General features: G+C 70.9%; 1 protein-coding gene across 1 annotated transcript in view; it reads left to right on the top strand.

The window, feature by feature from the left end:
- The first annotated feature begins 2683 nt into the window (after positions 1–2683).
- Positions 2684–16045, top strand: part of AHDC1 (AT-hook DNA binding motif containing 1) — a 31044-nt gene continuing 17682 nt past the window's right edge. The window contains exon 1 of the mRNA XM_088531046.1: positions 2684–2743. The gene's annotated coding sequence lies outside the window, so the exon portion shown is untranslated. The remainder of the gene's footprint in view (positions 2744–16045) is intronic.

Here is a 16045-nt window from a genome sequence, read left to right as displayed (position 1 = left end):
TTGGATACGGAACAGCAGGGAAGTTTCCAGGGCCACCAGGCCCCAGCCAGGAAAATAATAATAATAAAGAGGAGGAAGGGGGGTGGCCGGGGGGTCCCGGGCCAAGGCGGGTGCCAAGGGGCCCCAAATCCGGGGAGCACCATGTGGGGTGGGGGGGGTGCAAGGGGGGGGGTGCCCGCCCTGCACCCCAGGGTGCGGGGGGGACATGGTCACGGGGCGGGGGGGGTGATCACCTCACCCCTGTCCCGCGGGGGCGCGCGCAGGCGGGGCGCGCAGTGCGCGCGCACCCCGGGAGAGGGCAGCAGCGCCCCGCGCATCCCGCTGGGACCTCGCCGGGGAGACGGGGCGGAGGAGGAGGAGGAAGAGGAGGGAGGAGGGGGGGAAACCACAGACACAACCCAGGGGGGTGCAACACCCCCCGCCGCCACGTCCCCCCCCCCAAAAAAAAGAGAAACCAGCCCCCAGCCCTCCCTCCGTGCGCGCAGGGGCGCGCCCCGCTCGGGCACCTCCCCGCTCGGCTGCGCGCTCGGCGGCGGCGGGGGGGCAGGAAGGGGGGGCGAGGCAGGACTACAAGGCCCGGCATGCCCCGGCGCCGCTCCCCGGGGGGCCGGATGCTGGTCGTGCCGCTGACAGCGGAGCGGAGCCGCGCCGAGCCGCGGGGCGAGCAGCGAGAGCGCCCCGAGAGCGCCGGGCGCGCCGGCGGCTCCGCTCCCCCTGCCCAGCCCCCACAAAGCCGGGAGCGGCAGAAGGCAAGAGAGGAGGGAGAGGGAGGAGGAGGAGGAGGAAGGGGGGAGGCAGCGGCAAGCACAGGGCTCTGCGCTCTGCCTTTCTTTGCTTTCCGCAGGCGGCGGAGGCGCAGAGGGGAGGTCGGTTTCCCCTCCGCCTCCCGCTCCGCTGCCTTTTGTGCGTTTCCAAGGCGAGGAGGGGGAAAAGGAGGGGAGGAAAAAAAAAAAAAAAAACGGTGCGGAGGGGGGGGGTGGAGGGGGGGCGAGAGGCAGGGGACGGAGGAGGGGGCGGGCTGGCAGGGGGGGCCGGCGGAGTTGCCTGCAGGAGGATGTGAGCAGGAGGCGCTGGAAATGCTCTCGTTGAAGGTGGCGAGCGGCGCCGAGGGCTCCGGCAGCAGCGCGGGCGGCTACGACTCCGGCGGGGGCTCTGCGGGGCTCGGCGCGCAGCAGCCGGCGGGTGAGTAGCGCCCGCGGGCCCCGGCGCCGCCTTTGTGCGCCCCCCCGGGGGGGCCGGGGCCGGGGAGGGGCTGGGGGCGGCGGCGGCGGGGGGGGGGGGGCTGCGGGAGGGCGGGGGGGGGCGCGCCGAAGTTGCGCCGCGAGTTGTTCCCAAATTGCCGGAGTTTCGCGGCGCTCGGGGCGGTGCTGCGGGAGGCGGGGGGGGCGCAGCGGAGGGAGCAGCGCCGGGGCCCCCCTGTGTGTCCCCCCCGCCCCTCCCCGCGCGGGGCCGCGGGTTGCCCGAGTTCTGCCGCCTCCCCCGACCTTCCTCCACCCCTCTCCCCGTCCTCCACCTCCTCCAGCTGCCCCCCTGCCCTCCCCCCCCCCCTAAAAATAATGTGACCGCGCTGAGTGACAGCTGTCAGAGCGGGCGCCTGCGCTACAGCCGGCGGGAGGGGAGATGTCAACAAAATCGGGGGGATCGGCCGGGGAGGGGGCACGGGAACGCGCCCTCCCCGGCCAGGGCAGTGGGGCAGCGAGGCCGCGCAGGGGGGGTCAGCGCCGCTCGCTCCGCGCGCTGCCCGGGCGCCCTCGCCTCCCGCGGGGCTCGCGGGAGCGTTTCGCACTTCTGCCCCCTTCTATTCCCGCCCCCCCGCGCCTCCTTCCCTCCCCGAATTGTTTTTATTGATCAGCTGATTTAAATCCCCTCGGCTCTGCCGCTCGCCCGGCGCGCTCGCATCCGCGCAGCGCGGGCGCCCCGCGCGCTCGCAGGGCTCCCGGCGCCCCGCGGAGCCGCTCGCTCGCCCGGGGAGGCCGCTCGCTCGCCCGGGGAGGCCCCAGGACCCCCGGGGCCGGCGGAGGGGCCTCGGTGGCCGCTCGTTCCCGCGCGGCGGGGCGCGGGGTGGGGGCTGTAGCCAGGTGGCCTCGCGCATAAAACGCCTTGGCCCGTTGCTGGGAGCGGAGCCACCGAAAGCCCGGGGCTGAGCTCATTGTGTGCTGGTGCGCGCCCCGGCGCGCCGGGGACTCGCTCCAGATTTAGCCTGGCGTGACAGCGAGCACAAGCGAGCCCCGAGGGCTCGGCCACGCAGCGCCGCGCGCGCTGGCCGCAGCGGGGGCCCCCCGGGCCCCCCCCAGGTGTCCCCTTACACTAGCTCTCCTGCCGCTCGCTGGAATTTGCCGGGGAGGGTGGTGGTGCTGCTGGGGAGGGGAGGAAGGGGGCGGGGGGGCTGGAGAAGGGATGGCGCCCAGCCAAATTCCGCTCTGCCATGGCTCTGTAACCTGAATAGGCCAACTCCATCGCTGGGGCCAGTTCCCCCCCCGGGGGCTCCGCCGCAGTCCAATGCGGTCCGGAGGGCGGGAGGCTCCGCGGCTCCGGCTTCCTGGAGGCGGCCGGAGCTGGCGGGCACCGCGCGCCCTGCGCCGCTGCTGCCACGCTGCTCCGGGAGGAGGTGGAGACGGCGGCGGGGGGGGAAAGGGTTTGCCCGGCGCAGGGGAAGGGCTGGCACCGTGGCGGGGACGGGGGAGCCAAGGACACGCCGGGAGCCCGAGGCTGCTGGTGGAGAAGCCATGGAAAGCCGTGGAAGGTTATAGGGAGCCGGCGGGGGCGGGGGGGGGGGGCGCTTGGCGGGAGGCACTGCCCTGGCCTCCTTAGCGGAGGCAGCGGAGGCCCGGGGCGGGCTATTTCTGCTGAGATCCCGCGGAAAGCTCTGGGAGAATTGTGGGCTGCTATAAATAGTGTGTGTCAGCCGAGTGGAAACAGGGCCTTGAAACGCTCCTGCTATTCTCCCGAGTGCTTGGAAGCAGCTCTTGGTAAACAGGGCAGCGCTGGGGAGGGCTCTTTCCTACTTCCGGGCCTGTAACGCGAGCGTTTGGCGAGGGGGGGCTCCGCGGCCCCGGCTGCGCCGCCGGGATCCAGCCCCTCCCGCGGCCGCGGCGCTCCGGGATGGAGCCGGCCCCGCGGGTGGGGGCAGCGGGGCACGTGGTGGAAACGCGCGCGGGAGCTCGCGGGGGTGCCCGGCGCGGGGGACCGTCTCTGGGCTCGCCCTGGGATTCCTCCTGCCTTGCTTTGGCGGGGAATGGGGTGTGCGGAGCAGCCCTAGCTGTGCACCGGCGGGGCAGCGTTGGGGCCACCGGGCTCTGGGGACGTGGCCCATCAGGTGCCACCAGGCGCAGCTTGCAGAGGGGCTGCGGTGTGTACAGGACATTAAGGAAAGCCCCTTCCTGACGTGTCACGAATTTGCCAGTGCTCTGCGGGGCCGGTGGGGTGCATCCCATGGGAACGCGCTCCCCAGCCCGCCACGTGGCGGGATCCCCTCCGAGTTCGCCGCACGTCTTCGCTGTCTGCGTCCCCCCGCGCGCCTCCGGCGGTGCGCGGCGCCGAGCGTCGCTCACTCCAGCGCACGTGCTCCACCGCAGCGCCGCCTCCCTGCACGCAACCGCGCGCTCCAACATCCGTCCTCCGCACGCGAGCCCGTTCCAAAGCCGCCTTGCCCTCCGTCCCCCCGTAACACAGTGGGGACACAAGTGCGCCCAGGCTGCACGCTCCACTGCCGGAGCAGCAGCGCCCGTGGCTCTGCGTGGGTGGGAAGGGGAGAGCACGAGTCCATTTCTCTCTCTCTCTCTTTTATTTTTTCCCTCGCTGTGGGTTGAGCGCTGGGGCGACAGACAGGGAAAGTCTGAGCAATGGTCTGTGCGCCGGTGCTGTCTTCAATCAGCGCGGCCCAGAAGCCCTCGCGCGGGGCCTTCCAGGCGCACGAGCTCGCGGCGAAACGCGGCAGCTGCAGCTGCGAGTGAAAGCACAAGAGCCCGGCTGCCTCTTTGGCATCGGCAGGAGCGCGCGCGAGCGAGCCGGGGGAGGCGGCGGCGGGGGGGGACGGCGAGCAACGTGCCCTGTGGTTTTTTCCAGCCCTGGGTTGTGTTTCAGCGGCTCTGCGGCGCGCGAGGGGGGCGCGCGGCGATGCCTCCGGGGAGCTCATTAAATCTGCCGTCCTCCCCACTCTGCCGCCCTGTTTTCCCTCCCCGCTGCCGGATCCGGTGGAAGCAGGGAGGGCTGTGCCAGGGGGAGCGCGATGGCAGAGTCCCCAGGGATGCTTGGTGGCTCCCGGGGGTCACCTGTCGGAGTGCGCTGGAGAGCGCGGTGACGGCACCATGGGGTTGGCATGAGCTGGAGATGCTTGCGGGAGCGCGTGGGGATGGAGGTGGCACTTGGGAGCGGGCAGGTGGTGTGCGGAGCATGCAGCAAGCACGCATGCAGCGCGCGCATGCCCCGGCGCGAGGCGCCATCGATCCCGCCGTCCCAACCTCTGCCCTCGGCGCGGCTGAGCGCGCTGCGAGCACGCGGCCGCCCCTGAGGCCCTCAGCCTTGCGCACGCTCCTCGCCGCCCGCTGGCTTCAGCGCATCCATTTGGGCTCAGTGCCTGCAAATTCCTTGTGGGGGGAAAAAAAAGAGAGAGAAAAAAAGGGGCCTAAAATAATCTGGAGGAGGCCGGAACGCTTCGGGCGCGGGAGATGGGAGCTTGAGCTGCCGCCGAGGGAGGCCGCTCGCTCCAGCTGCCCCGGGCGCGCGGCGCTGCCCGGCGCGGGGCTCCGGTCGGGCCGGTCGCGGTGTCGCCGGGCAGCGCACCTGGGGCTCCCGGCCCGGGAGGGACAACGCGCGCGTCGGAGGGAGGCGCCGGGCGGGAGCCGCGCGCGACGTCCAGATTGGCAGCAGATCCCGAGCCGGGAGGAGCCGCGAATCCACCCGGCCCCTGCCGAGATGAGACGCGACGACGGCGGCTCCGCTCGGGGGAAGCGCCGGGAGGCGGGGGAAGCGTGTTTTTTTTTTTTTTTTTTTTTTTTTCTGAAATGAAATTTGAACCCCAAAGTGGGAGGGAAGCGGAGGTGGGGGGCACAGCGCGCTCTGCACGGTTATTACTGCTGTTTTCCACGCAGCTGAAGGGAGCGCGGCTCAATCTGGCCCCGCGGGGAGGCGAAGCGCGCGGGAGCGGGGATTTGGCAGGCGGGCGCTGCGGGACGGCGCGAGGAGCCTGGAGGTGAGAGCGGCCAGGGAGGCGCCGGGGGCTCCGCTGCGCCGGGGTCGGGACGCGCTCGGCTGCGGGGAGCCGGCAGGGTTTTGAGGCCCGTTTTCCTGGCTGCTTCCCGGGCTGTTGGATAGTGGGTGTTGGATAGGAGTGGGGGGTTGGCTCGGTGCCGCTGGTGGTGCCAGAGCAGGCACGGACCTGGAGCAGGGGACAAGGGGGGACCAGCAGGGGCAAGTGTAGCTGAGCGGGGCAGAGGACAGGGATGAGCCGGGAAGCAGCAGGAGAGGAGCGAACGTTGCCCCGTGTCCCTCGGGCGTCCCGCGTGCTGCCGCCACGTACCTCGCCGGGTGACACCCCGGCCTGGCTGCCACCGTGTCTGTGCCGGGGCCGGGATCCACCAGGGCTCATCCCTCCTGCAGCGGGGCGCGATATCCCGGTGCGGCACCCTCCTCCCCGCGCCGCCTTCGTCGCCGCGCTTCCCTCCTCCTCCTCCTCGTTGCCGCCACAGGCTGCTGGCGCAGCACGGTGCCGCCGCCGGCTCCCCTCCCTCGCGGCATTCCTCGGCAATGAAGCACAGGAGCTGGCAGGGCGTGCGCGCCGCCCTGCCCGGCTCCGCTCCCATTCCCAAGGAAGCCGTTCCCGGGAGCTGGGCCCCGAGCAGGAGAGGCGCCTGTCGCTGGAGGCTCTGGGTCCGGCGCCCACGTGGAGCATCTGGAGCCGCCCCCGGGTGCCGTTTGCTCTGGGTCGGGATCCTCCCACCTGGAAGCGTCCCGGAATGTGGCTGGAGCCCCGGCCGGGCTTTCCCTGCCCGCCATCTCAGAGCACATTGCTATGGAAACCCAGCCCCAGAGCGCTCCGAATCAGCTCTGGATCAACCTTGGCTCCCCTTCCCCATTCCCGGACCCGCCGTGCTGGATACCCCATGTTGCCGTCTCATCCCGCTCCCATCCAGGCCTTGCGCCGCTCAGAGCCGCTTCCCAGCGTCCGGCCACTTGGAGCCGAACAAAGCGGTGCCCGCGGTGGGCGCCCCGGTGCAGCGCGCGCTCCCCGACAGCGAAGGTTATTTTAATGGATGCATTACTTTAAACGAACCCTCCGCCATCTGTTCCACCCCCTAATTACGCATGCAAAAAGAAGCCCATCTCGCAGCCAGCGCCGGCGAAAGTAAAGATATAAGTGATTTAAATGCGCGGATCTGCAGCCCCGCAAGCAGCTGCGACGGGCACCACTCTGGCTGCCGGGTGCGGGGGGCATGGAGTGGGACAGGGAGCTGCAGGACTGAGATTCCGCATCCGTGCTGGGACACGGGGGGCTGTGAAGGGGGTGGCTGTTTGGTGGCCCCTATGTGTTGGCGTCACCCCTGGGTTGCAATGGGCCAGCGCGCGACGCTGCAGGGCCGGTGTGAGCCCCGGTGCCCGCTGGCGTTTGGGTTCGTTCCTGTTTGGGATTGGCAGTGCTGGTTTGGGTGCGTGTGCTCGTTCCCAAGCTCACGCATGGGGAAGGTGCCATGGGGCCGCGTCTCGCGCGGCCGGGACGCAGCGCGCCTCGAGCTCGCCGGAGCGCGTCCCTCGGCGCCAGGGCAGTCGCGGCACGCAAGGGGGGAGGCTGCAGGCGCTCGCTAAGCCCCGCTGTTTGCAGGGCTTGGGGGGCTGCCGCGTCCCGCAGGTCCGAGCCAGCCCTCCCCGTTTGCCTCAGTTTCCCGCGTGGCGCCGGGCCGTGGGGGCGGGCGGCGCGCTCGGCGACGCGCTCGCTGCCTGACTGCAGCAGATGCGCCAGCTCTGCGGGGAGAGGGAATTAACTTGGGCTGGAGGAATTTGCAAGAGCGCTGCAGGGCCGAGGGGCTGCCGGCCCCTGCCGCGCGCTCAGGCACAATTAATCCTCGCGCCGCAGCCGGGGCCGAGCGCGCGGGGCGGCGCCGGGGGCGCCTGCGCCGGGCACCCCGTGTGCGCCCCCGGCCCGGCCCTGCGGAGCCCCCGCGCGCCGGGGGGGTCCCCGGGTGCCCCCGTGCACGTGGCACCCCGCGGCGGCAGCGCCCGGGCGCAGCTTGTGACGTTGCCATGGCAACCTGGCGGCGCTAACGAACCCGGTAAACATTAACGAGGGAGAGCCCGCGCGGGGCCCGGGCGTCCTGGGGCACCCGGAGCGTCCCCCTGCCTGAGGTGCCCGCGTGCCCGGGTCCCCCCAGGTGCTGTGCGAAGCTGCGCTGCAAACCCGGGGTCTGGGGCCAGCCTGGGGCATCGGGGCTGGGAGGGCTCTGCCGGGGGCGCCTGGGCCCTCTCCCTGGCACAGGGGTCCCCACGCTGCAAATGTCCCAGCCCTGGGACCCCCCGGTATCCGGAGGCAGCTTGCTGGCGAATCCGGGTGTCCCCACGACTCTGCTCCCTGCCAGCCCTGTCCCCATCCTGGTCACCCCGGCTGGTGGTCGTGGGCACCCCGGGGCAGGGGCTGGTGGCACCCGCTGTGGCACAGGGTGCCGTGTGGCGCAGGCCCTCGCGGCGCCCGGGCCCTGCAACCGCGGCGCAGCTCATTAGAGGCGCCGGTGCAGGTGCCCCAGGTCCCTTTCTCCCTCCCGGAGGGCTGCTAATGAGCGGCAGCTAACGAGCGCGGGCTCAGCGCTGCGGGCTCGCTCCTCCCCGGTCGGGGAAGAGGCTTGATTGGCGCGCGGGCGGCCGGGAGCCGAGCAGGCACCTTGTCAGCGAGGGGGGACGGCAGCGGCTGTAACGGGGGAGGCGGAACGAGGCAGCCGGTTGCAACAGGCCTGTGCCGTCCTCGGTGCATGAGATCCACGAGGATGCACGAGTTGAATGAGGTGCACAAGGATGCATGAGGATGTACCAGGTGCACGAGGATGCACGAGATGCACAAGGTGCACGAGACGCGCGAGGATGCACGAGGTGGAGGCGGGTGCAGGAGGGCGCAGGACCCGCCGTCCCCCCGCGTTGCCGGCACCCATGGCCGAGCCCCGCTGCCTGCTGTGCCAGGGCCGGTTGCTGCGGCTCGGTGCCAGCATCCGCCTGCTTCCCGCTGGCGCATCCGCCTTGCTGCCGGCTCCTGATTGCGCTCAGGAGCCTCTGCATTCGCTGGCGCCGCTGCAGCCCTCCCGCATCTGTGGCCCTCCCCGTGTCTCCCGGTGCAAGGCGTCACCGCACGTCCTCGCCCGCGAGCTCCCCGCGTGCCGTGCCCTGCTGTGCCTCGGTTTCCCTCCCCAGGGCGGCGGGGGGGTTGGGATTGGGCTGCTCACGCCTCCCCTCTCTCCCTGCTTCCCCCCGGGCAGTTTAATCTCCTGCCAAACCTGCTTTTCCTGCAGGGCCGAGTGCGCCCGGCGGCCCCGCAGCCCCCTGCGCCTCCCCAGTTGCTTTACAAGGGGCCGTGTTGCAAGGGGGGGATCGTCCAGCTGCACCCCCCCTTGCCCGAGGAAGCCCCAATCGGCCGTGCCACGGTGCCCGTCACCGTGGTGGCTAATTGCAGCATCCCCAGCTGAGGATTAGGGGCTGCAGTGGGGAAGGAGCAGCGGGAGCAGATGAGCTCCTAAGCAACAAAGCTCCCGTTTTCCTGCGAGCGACTTTTATTAGGAGTATAATTAAAAGCTGACAGGAGGGGAAGCATGCGGGAGCGCGCGGCCCAAGGCCGGGCGAGCGCGGGAGCCGTCCTGTGCCGGGCCGGGGGCTGTGGGCACCGCGGTTTGCGAGCCCCGGCCGGAGCCTTCTCCTTGCGCTCACAGCCGGGCACGGAGCCGGCGCGTCCAGAGGGGCACCCGGCTGGAGAGCCCCGTCTCCCGGGGTGGGCCCAGGCGTCCTGCTGCCGCCGGCCCCGTGCGCTCTCTGCCCGCCGCGCTGGCAGCGCGGGAGGCTGCGAGGTGCCGACTGCCAGAGGAAATCCAAACTTGCCCCGATGAAAGGGGCTTTGTGTGCCCGGGAAGGAGCCGGCCGCCTCCTCCTCCTCCTCCTCCTGCGCCGGCTCCCAGCCCCGCGCCAGGCCACGTTTCCCGCTGCCGCCCGGGATCGCGGCGGGTTCGAGGCCGAGCTGCGGCTCCAGGCAGGCGCTTTGCAGGGGAGCGCAGGCAAACTGCAGAGCAGAGGGTGTCCAGAGCAACATCCGTCCCCCCCGCATCCGTGTGTGTGTCCAGGCCTCCAGCCGCTGCCTGGAGACACTGATAGCGCCCGGGAAAATCTGAGCATGCGTGAGCCAGCTCACCCCGCTCACTCGCCGCGCTCTGCAGCGCGCCGTGGCCTGGGACAAATCCACGTGGTGCACAGGGAGCTGCCGCCTCAGTCTGTCCACTCGTGCCCGCCGTGTGCCTCAGTTTCCCTGTTCCCTCCTGGGAAAAGTTTCCGGGCCTCTCCCTGGGCCTCCGCTGTGCCGGGGGGTCCGTCGGGCCGGGGCGCCCGCGTGCCCAGCGCAGCGCTCTGCCCCGGCGCGTCCCCGCAGCCCGCGCTGGGGTTGTTCTCTGCCTGGACAGGAAGACGAATGAATTCCATTACGGGATCGCGATTTTATTCCACGTGTCAGGGAGCCCGAGATTAACTTGCTCACCGGGCTGTGACAAACCCAGGCGGCTGCGTGCGCGCGCCCGGGCGCCGGGGCCCTGCACGCCCGCGCCGAGCCCGCCGAGCCCCGTGTGTGGCCCAAGGGCAGCCGGTGCCTCCTCGTGCCACGGCCCAGGCTGGCCACGCTTGCAAGAGCACAGGCTGGGAGCAATAGGAACGTGGGGAGCACATGGGAGTGCAGAGCTGGGGTGATGCTCCGGCATGGGGACATACCCCGTGCGCGCAGTGCGAGGCGGCACCCGTGAGACCGTGGGAGCCAAACGCACCTCCGTGCAGCCCCCAAACGTCGGAGCGCGCGGGGCGCTTGCAGGAGCGCAGGGCAGGCGCGCGGGGAAGGGCAGGCGCGGGCAGGCGCGGCCGCTGCAGCCTCCTCTGGCGCCCGGAGCATTAATGCAAATGCCCTGGCCTGAGAGCTTCATTAGCAGCGCGCGGGAGGCAGTAATGCATCCGCATCCCATTAGCCTAATGAAAAAACGGGAGCCGGCACCTGGAACAAAAGCTGCCCACGGACTCCGGGCTAGCGCCGCGGCCACCAGCAGCCCCCGGGCTCGGCGCCGTCCCCGCGGCCCCGGGAACGCGCGGGATTAGAGGCGAGCTTGCCAAGCAAACCAGGCTGTGCCGGAACCAATTAGCCTCCAGCCGGCCACGTTTCAGATGCTGTTATTTCTGCCTGTGCTCTCGCCGAGCCTCCGCGCGCCTTGCCGCGCTCTTCCTCCTGTGGCCCCGGCCGCCCGCCCCCGGCGTCGCCGCCGTCTCCTCCATTCCTCTCCGTGTCGGAGCTTGTTCTGGGCACCGGCTTGGGAGTGAGTCATGCGGCGCGCGCGCACGGGGGATTTTAAGAGCGTTCGCCTGTCGCCACGAGCCGGTCGGGGCTGCTCCGGCGCTGGGGGTGGAGCGCGGGACACCCAGCGCCCAACGCCGCCCCCGGCCCCGTGCGCCCCGGGGTGCAGCGGCCGCCCCGGGGCTGAGTCACGGGCGAAACTTTGGAGCGGTTGGCGGCAGCGGCTGGGGCGGGGGCCCCGCTGCCCCCTTCCTCCTCCTCCTGGTCCTCGTCCTCCTCCCCGCGCTGCTCGGGGACTGCGGCTCCCTGGATCAGGAGGAGATTTAGGTCAAGCGCGCGGCTGAGTCGCAGCCGCCATCTGCGTGCGGAGCGCAGGGGGGCCCCCCGGAATGGGGACCCTCCGGAGCCTCCCCCTGTCCCCAGCTCCGTCCCGGGGGGCAGCCCGGCCGCGGCGCGGGGCCAAGGTCGCGCCGACACGCCGCGGCCGGACGGCACGGCTGGAGCGCGCGGCCGCGCCGGGCCCTTGGCGGCCTTCCCGGAGCCCAGCTCGCGGTTCCTGCAGGAACAGGGTGGAGCGGGAGGCACCCAGCGAGCGACTGCCCTCGGCTCTGCCTCAGTTTCCCCCTCTGCGAGCTCCGGGCGCCCTTGCAGCCGCGACGCCCCGGGCGAGGGCTGCGGGAGGCCCCGGCGCCCTCTCGCTCCCCTTCGCGCTTGGCCCCTTTCCTTCCTGAGCCTCCGGGCCAGCGCGCGGCTCTGACGTGTCGCCCGCGGGCGAGCGCGCGGCGGGAGGAAGTGGCCGCGGGGCCGTGGGAGGCGGCGCGCGCGCCGGGCGCTTTCCTGCAGGTGGCCTCGACGCCGCCCGCGGGGACTTCCCGCAGCTGCTGACTCAGCGCTGCCTCCCCGTGCACCGAGTTTTGCCCGTTCTCGGCGCGCTCGCTTGGCCCGTGGCGATGCTCGCGCCCCGGCCGCTGCCCCCAGGAGCCCGGCGCGGCACCGATGGTGCCCGGTAAGGAGCTGCACTCGAATCCCTGGATCTATTTGCACCTTAATCCCGCCTCGACATGGAGATTTCGTGTGGGGAGCGCAGAGGGCCTGGGGACTTTGCTGGACGTCATCGCGAGCTCCAGCCGTGGCACCTTCGTCCCCGTCCCTCCTCTCCCTCGCATGGGCAGAGGAGGGAAGGGGTTGGCGTTGGGCACTGGCGGGGGTTGTGGTGGCCATCGAGGCCCTGTCCCCGTCCCCCGGGACGCCGAGGGGGCTCCGGGGGCGCTGGTGGCTGCTGCGAGCTTGGGCGGCTCGTGGCGGTCTCAGAGGGCCCCATTAATTCTTTAAATATCCAGCCTTTCCAGGTGGGTTTTGTTGAAAATTAATTTCCGGAGCTATTTTAATTCTGCTGTATTTAATTTGCTGTTTATTTTAATTAATTAACGTCGGGAAAAGCTCTTCTCCCCAGCATCCTGCAGCGGCGGGGCCCGGGCGGGATGTGCCGGGGGGGCACAGGTACCAGGCCCGGCGGCTCCGGCGCGCTTCCCCCCGGTGCCCACGAGCCTTTCCACGCGTTTTCCTTCATCCTGTGGCACCGGGTTGGTCTCATCCCTGGCATGGGGGGACCCGTGTCCCGGAGCGGGGCTCGGGGGCACCCGCAGCCCGTGGCGGCGCCGCGCGGGGGGCAGAGCGGCGGGTTCCAGCCCGCGCTCTCCTGCCTGTCTAGACGCCGCCGCGCACCTAATGTGGCTCTTGGCAGCAGCCGCTCGCTCCCGCTCGCTTAATTGCCGCGCGGCGCAGACAGCGCCGGGCTCCGCTCTGCCCCCGGGGCCGGCGCGGACCCGCGGGATGCTCGGCCACCCCGGGGGGGTCCTGGGTCCTGCAGCATCTGCGGGCGCAGGGGAAGGCGCTGCGGGGCCGGGCGCGCTCCTGCATCTGCAGCTGCTGCTGCCGGGTGCTCCTGGCAAAGGGGAGCGCGTCGGGGGCGTCCGGACCAGGGCAGAGCCTCCTGCGTCGGGTCGCGTCAGGATGCAGGAGCGCGTTGGCGAGCGGGAGCGCGCGGTGCCCGATGCCACCAACCCCGTCCGCGGCAGCGGCCACGCAGGACATGGGACGTGGTGGCATCGCGCCGGGGCCGCGCGAAGAGGGGACGCGAGCCGAGCGCCCACGGGCACCGCGACCCCTGAGCCAGAGCCCCGGGCGCTGCGGCACGGCCGGCGCGTCGCGGGCGGCTTCCCTGCATGCCGTGCTCTGGGTCCGGGGTTTGTCGTGTTTGGATGGCAGGGAATTTCCGCTCTTAACCAAAAACACACACACAAAAAGAAAAAAAAAAAAAAAACACCCCTTTGCTGATTTTTTGCCAGAAAAATGGGATGTTTCCATTCTTGTTTTGGCTTTTGGCAGCCCCAAACTGCAGCCAGTGGAAGAAAATATCTTTGTGGAAAGGCGGCCGGCTGGCTGCGCGCAGGCGCAACGGCGGCTCCCGCGCGGCCCCGCGCTCCCCCCGCGCCGGCAGCCCGGCCTGGGGGCGGATTTGGGGGCACTCGGGGGTTTTTGCGCGAGCTCCTGCTCCGGCGGCCCCCGCGCAGCCTCCTTGCCTGCTCGCCAAAGGACATCGCCATGAGAACGGGGCGGCGCGCGCGCAAGGACGTGGGTGGCGAGCGCACAAGGACGGCCGGGCCGGGCGCCGGCGCCGCGCGCTCGTCCTTGCGCAGGGCCGCGCTCTGCTCCGTGGCCGCTCCGCTCCGGCGCCCGGCTCCGGCCTCCCGCTGGGCGCAGCCTCCGCTCGGAGGCACCAGCAGGAAGCGGGACGAGCTCGCCGGGATGCCCCCACGGGCAGCGAATCTCCCCAGGTTTGGCCTCGCCAGCCCCGGCTCTGTGCCCAGCCCGAGCTTCCAGGGTGGTTTTTGTCCTGTTTCTTCCCAGACATGCCTGAAATCCCGGGTGCTTTCCAAGGGTGGCCGCCTCAGGAGGAAGCCGCTCGCCCTGCGCTCGCTCCGTGCTGCCACAAGCAGGAACAGCGTCGCAGGCCCCGTTCCCGCAGCCTCTTCCCAGCCCCTTCCCGTGCCTCGGCTCTGCGGCCCTTCTCCGCCTTGGCACGCTTGGCGAGCTCGGGGCTCGCAGAGGCGAGTGCCCGCGAGCCGCCGCGGGGACATCGGCCCCCAGCGCCCATCGATCTCGTCTTCTCACTCCCTCTCTCTGCTTTTCTCCTTTTTTCCTTCCTTTTTTTTCCCCTGTTTGTTTGCAGCCGCTCGAGGGCTCTTGTGATGAATCCAGCCTGGACGGGTTTCAAGCGCAGCTGAAACGCAGCCCGGTGTGGGGGTGGGAGTGGGAGGTTAGCGGGCCCCGGGCAGCACCAGAATGCAAAATGGTGCCGAGGCGCCGCGGGGCCCCGGCCGCTGCCGCGTGCGCCGCGCTCCTCGCGCCCGCGGTGCCACCTGCGCCAGGGCCGGCGCTGGCGCCCGCCGTGCCGGGGAGGGGGGATTAGCCGTGCTCCCTCCACGGGCTCTAAAATGGCTGCATTTTTGTGCATTTTTGCCGAGGGAGCGAGCGGCGTGGGGGGCGCGTGGCCGGGCCGGGGCCGCGCGGCGGGAGCCAAAGCAGCAGCTCTGGCTGCGATCGCGGAGGCCGTGGCCGGCGCGGTGCCGGGCAGCGATTCGGCGGCGCCGGCGGGCGCGCTTGCCCGCGCGCTTGCAGGAGGAGGCCCCGCCGCAGCACCTCTCGCTCCAAGGGCTTCTTCAAAGCTCCGTCATTTGGCGGCTCCCCTGGGCGCTGGTCCTGCCGCTCCTGCCATCACCGACACAGCAAAGGGCCCGGCCGCGCGCCGCCGCGTCCTGCTCGAGCGCGCGGACGCCTTCACCACGTTGCCGTTAGCGCCGGCCGCGCTGCCGGAGCCGGTGCAGGGGGAGGAGAACGTGGGTTTGCCGGGGGCGGCCGCCCGGGCCGGCGTGCGGGCGGATTTGTGCTGTCGGGGGCCCGGCCACGCGCTCGGAGGCATCGCGAACGCCGCAGCGCGGAGCCGCCGCCGGAGCAGCTCTTGCCCCGAAGCCTCGCGGAGGACCCGGGCGCCCGGCACGAGGCAGGGCCTCCCTCTGCAAACCCTAACCTTATTTTCCCAGGTCCGACGCCAGTTTCCATGGAAACAGCCGGGAGCAGAAATGGGAACCAGAATCCGGAAAGGCAGAGCCTGGAGCTCCCCTTACCGCCTCGCTGGCTCCCGCGGGTTCCCCGCCGGCGCGGCGGGTGCCGGGCGCCCTGCACGGCGGTGCGCAGGGGCACGGGGCGCTCACAGGCTCTGGCAGCAGCCGCTGCCTGGCCAGGCCGGTGTCTGCGCACGCGCGCTCGCTCTAGAGATGCCTCGTGCACCGGCGCGTGCCCCATGCACCCGGGAGCGGCGCCGGTAGCATCGGGCATGGGCAGTGCCGATCCGTGGCATCCGTGCTTGCTCCGTGGCTGGAGGTTGCGCGGTGGCGCGGAGCCAATGCGAGTGGAGCGGGGACCGGCGAACCTGCAGGAGGACCCGGGCGCCCCGTGTGCCTTCCTGCGCCCGCCGCCGCCCGCCCCGTTGTGCCGCCCCCCGGGCTCCGTGTCACGGCGCGTTGCCACCCCCGGCCTCCTCGCTGCTGCTCGCCCAGCGCTGGCGCTCGCGCGTGCCCCGATCGCGCATGCGGCGCCCCGGCTGCGAGCTCCCGGCGCCCGCGGATGCACCCGCCGTCCCGGCGCTCCCGCAGCGTCACCCCACGGCACCAGGTCTCCCCCAAACGGCGGCTCCTCCATCACTCGCCAACGCGGGACCCCCGGCGCGGCGTCTCGTAGCGCGCGGGAGCCGCGGGCACCGCAGCCATTGTGCGCGCGCGCCGTAATACATCATTTACAGACGGACAGGTATTAAGATACATTATGGATAACTCGTGGAGAGAGACGCTATTAATAATACAGACACATACAGAGGGAAGAAAGTGCACACTTGATTTCCATGTTGCTACCAGGAGTTCTGAGGCTGGCTCCGGCTGCCTCTTCCCACACGTGACTGCAACACAGTGGGTAGCTGACAGCCCAGAGAGCCTGGCGCGGGGCCAGGAAAAAGCAGAAAACACAATGTCTGTGCATATCCTCTCTCTTAAAATAACACTCCAACACCGTCTGAGACGAATTAAAATAAGAGCAGGAGTGGTCTCGGAGAGAGCGCGAGGCAGAGCCCGAGAGGAGCGGCGGAGCGGGCAGGGGACAGGGCTGCACGGCCGTGGCTGCTCGCCCACAGCTCGCGCTGGGCAAGGACGGGGCCAGCATGCGGCACTGCCCGGCTCGCGGGCTTGGAAACAGGGCACTGGGCTTGCAAAGAGGAGCCTTGGCTTGCAAGGAGAGTGCCAGGCTTGTGAAGAGAGCGGGGGACTTGCAAAGATGGCACCGAGCTTGCAACAAGAGCACTGGTCTTGCAAAGACAGCCGCAAGCTTGCAAAGTGGACACTGGGTTTGCAAAGAGAGTGGCAGATTTGCGAGGAGAGCGACGGGCTTGCAAAGGGAGCAGCGAGCTTGCAAAGACAGCACCAGGCT

Source organism: Tinamus guttatus, unplaced genomic scaffold, assembly GCF_059628265.1.
Source record: "Tinamus guttatus ecotype Peru unplaced genomic scaffold, ASM5962826v1 Tinamus_guttatus_pri_ptg000397l, whole genome shotgun sequence".
Classification (NCBI taxonomy): Eukaryota; Metazoa; Chordata; class Aves; order Tinamiformes; family Tinamidae; genus Tinamus; species Tinamus guttatus.
The sequence above is the reverse complement of the archived record's forward strand: the minus strand, read 5'-3'. Positions and strand labels throughout refer to the sequence as shown.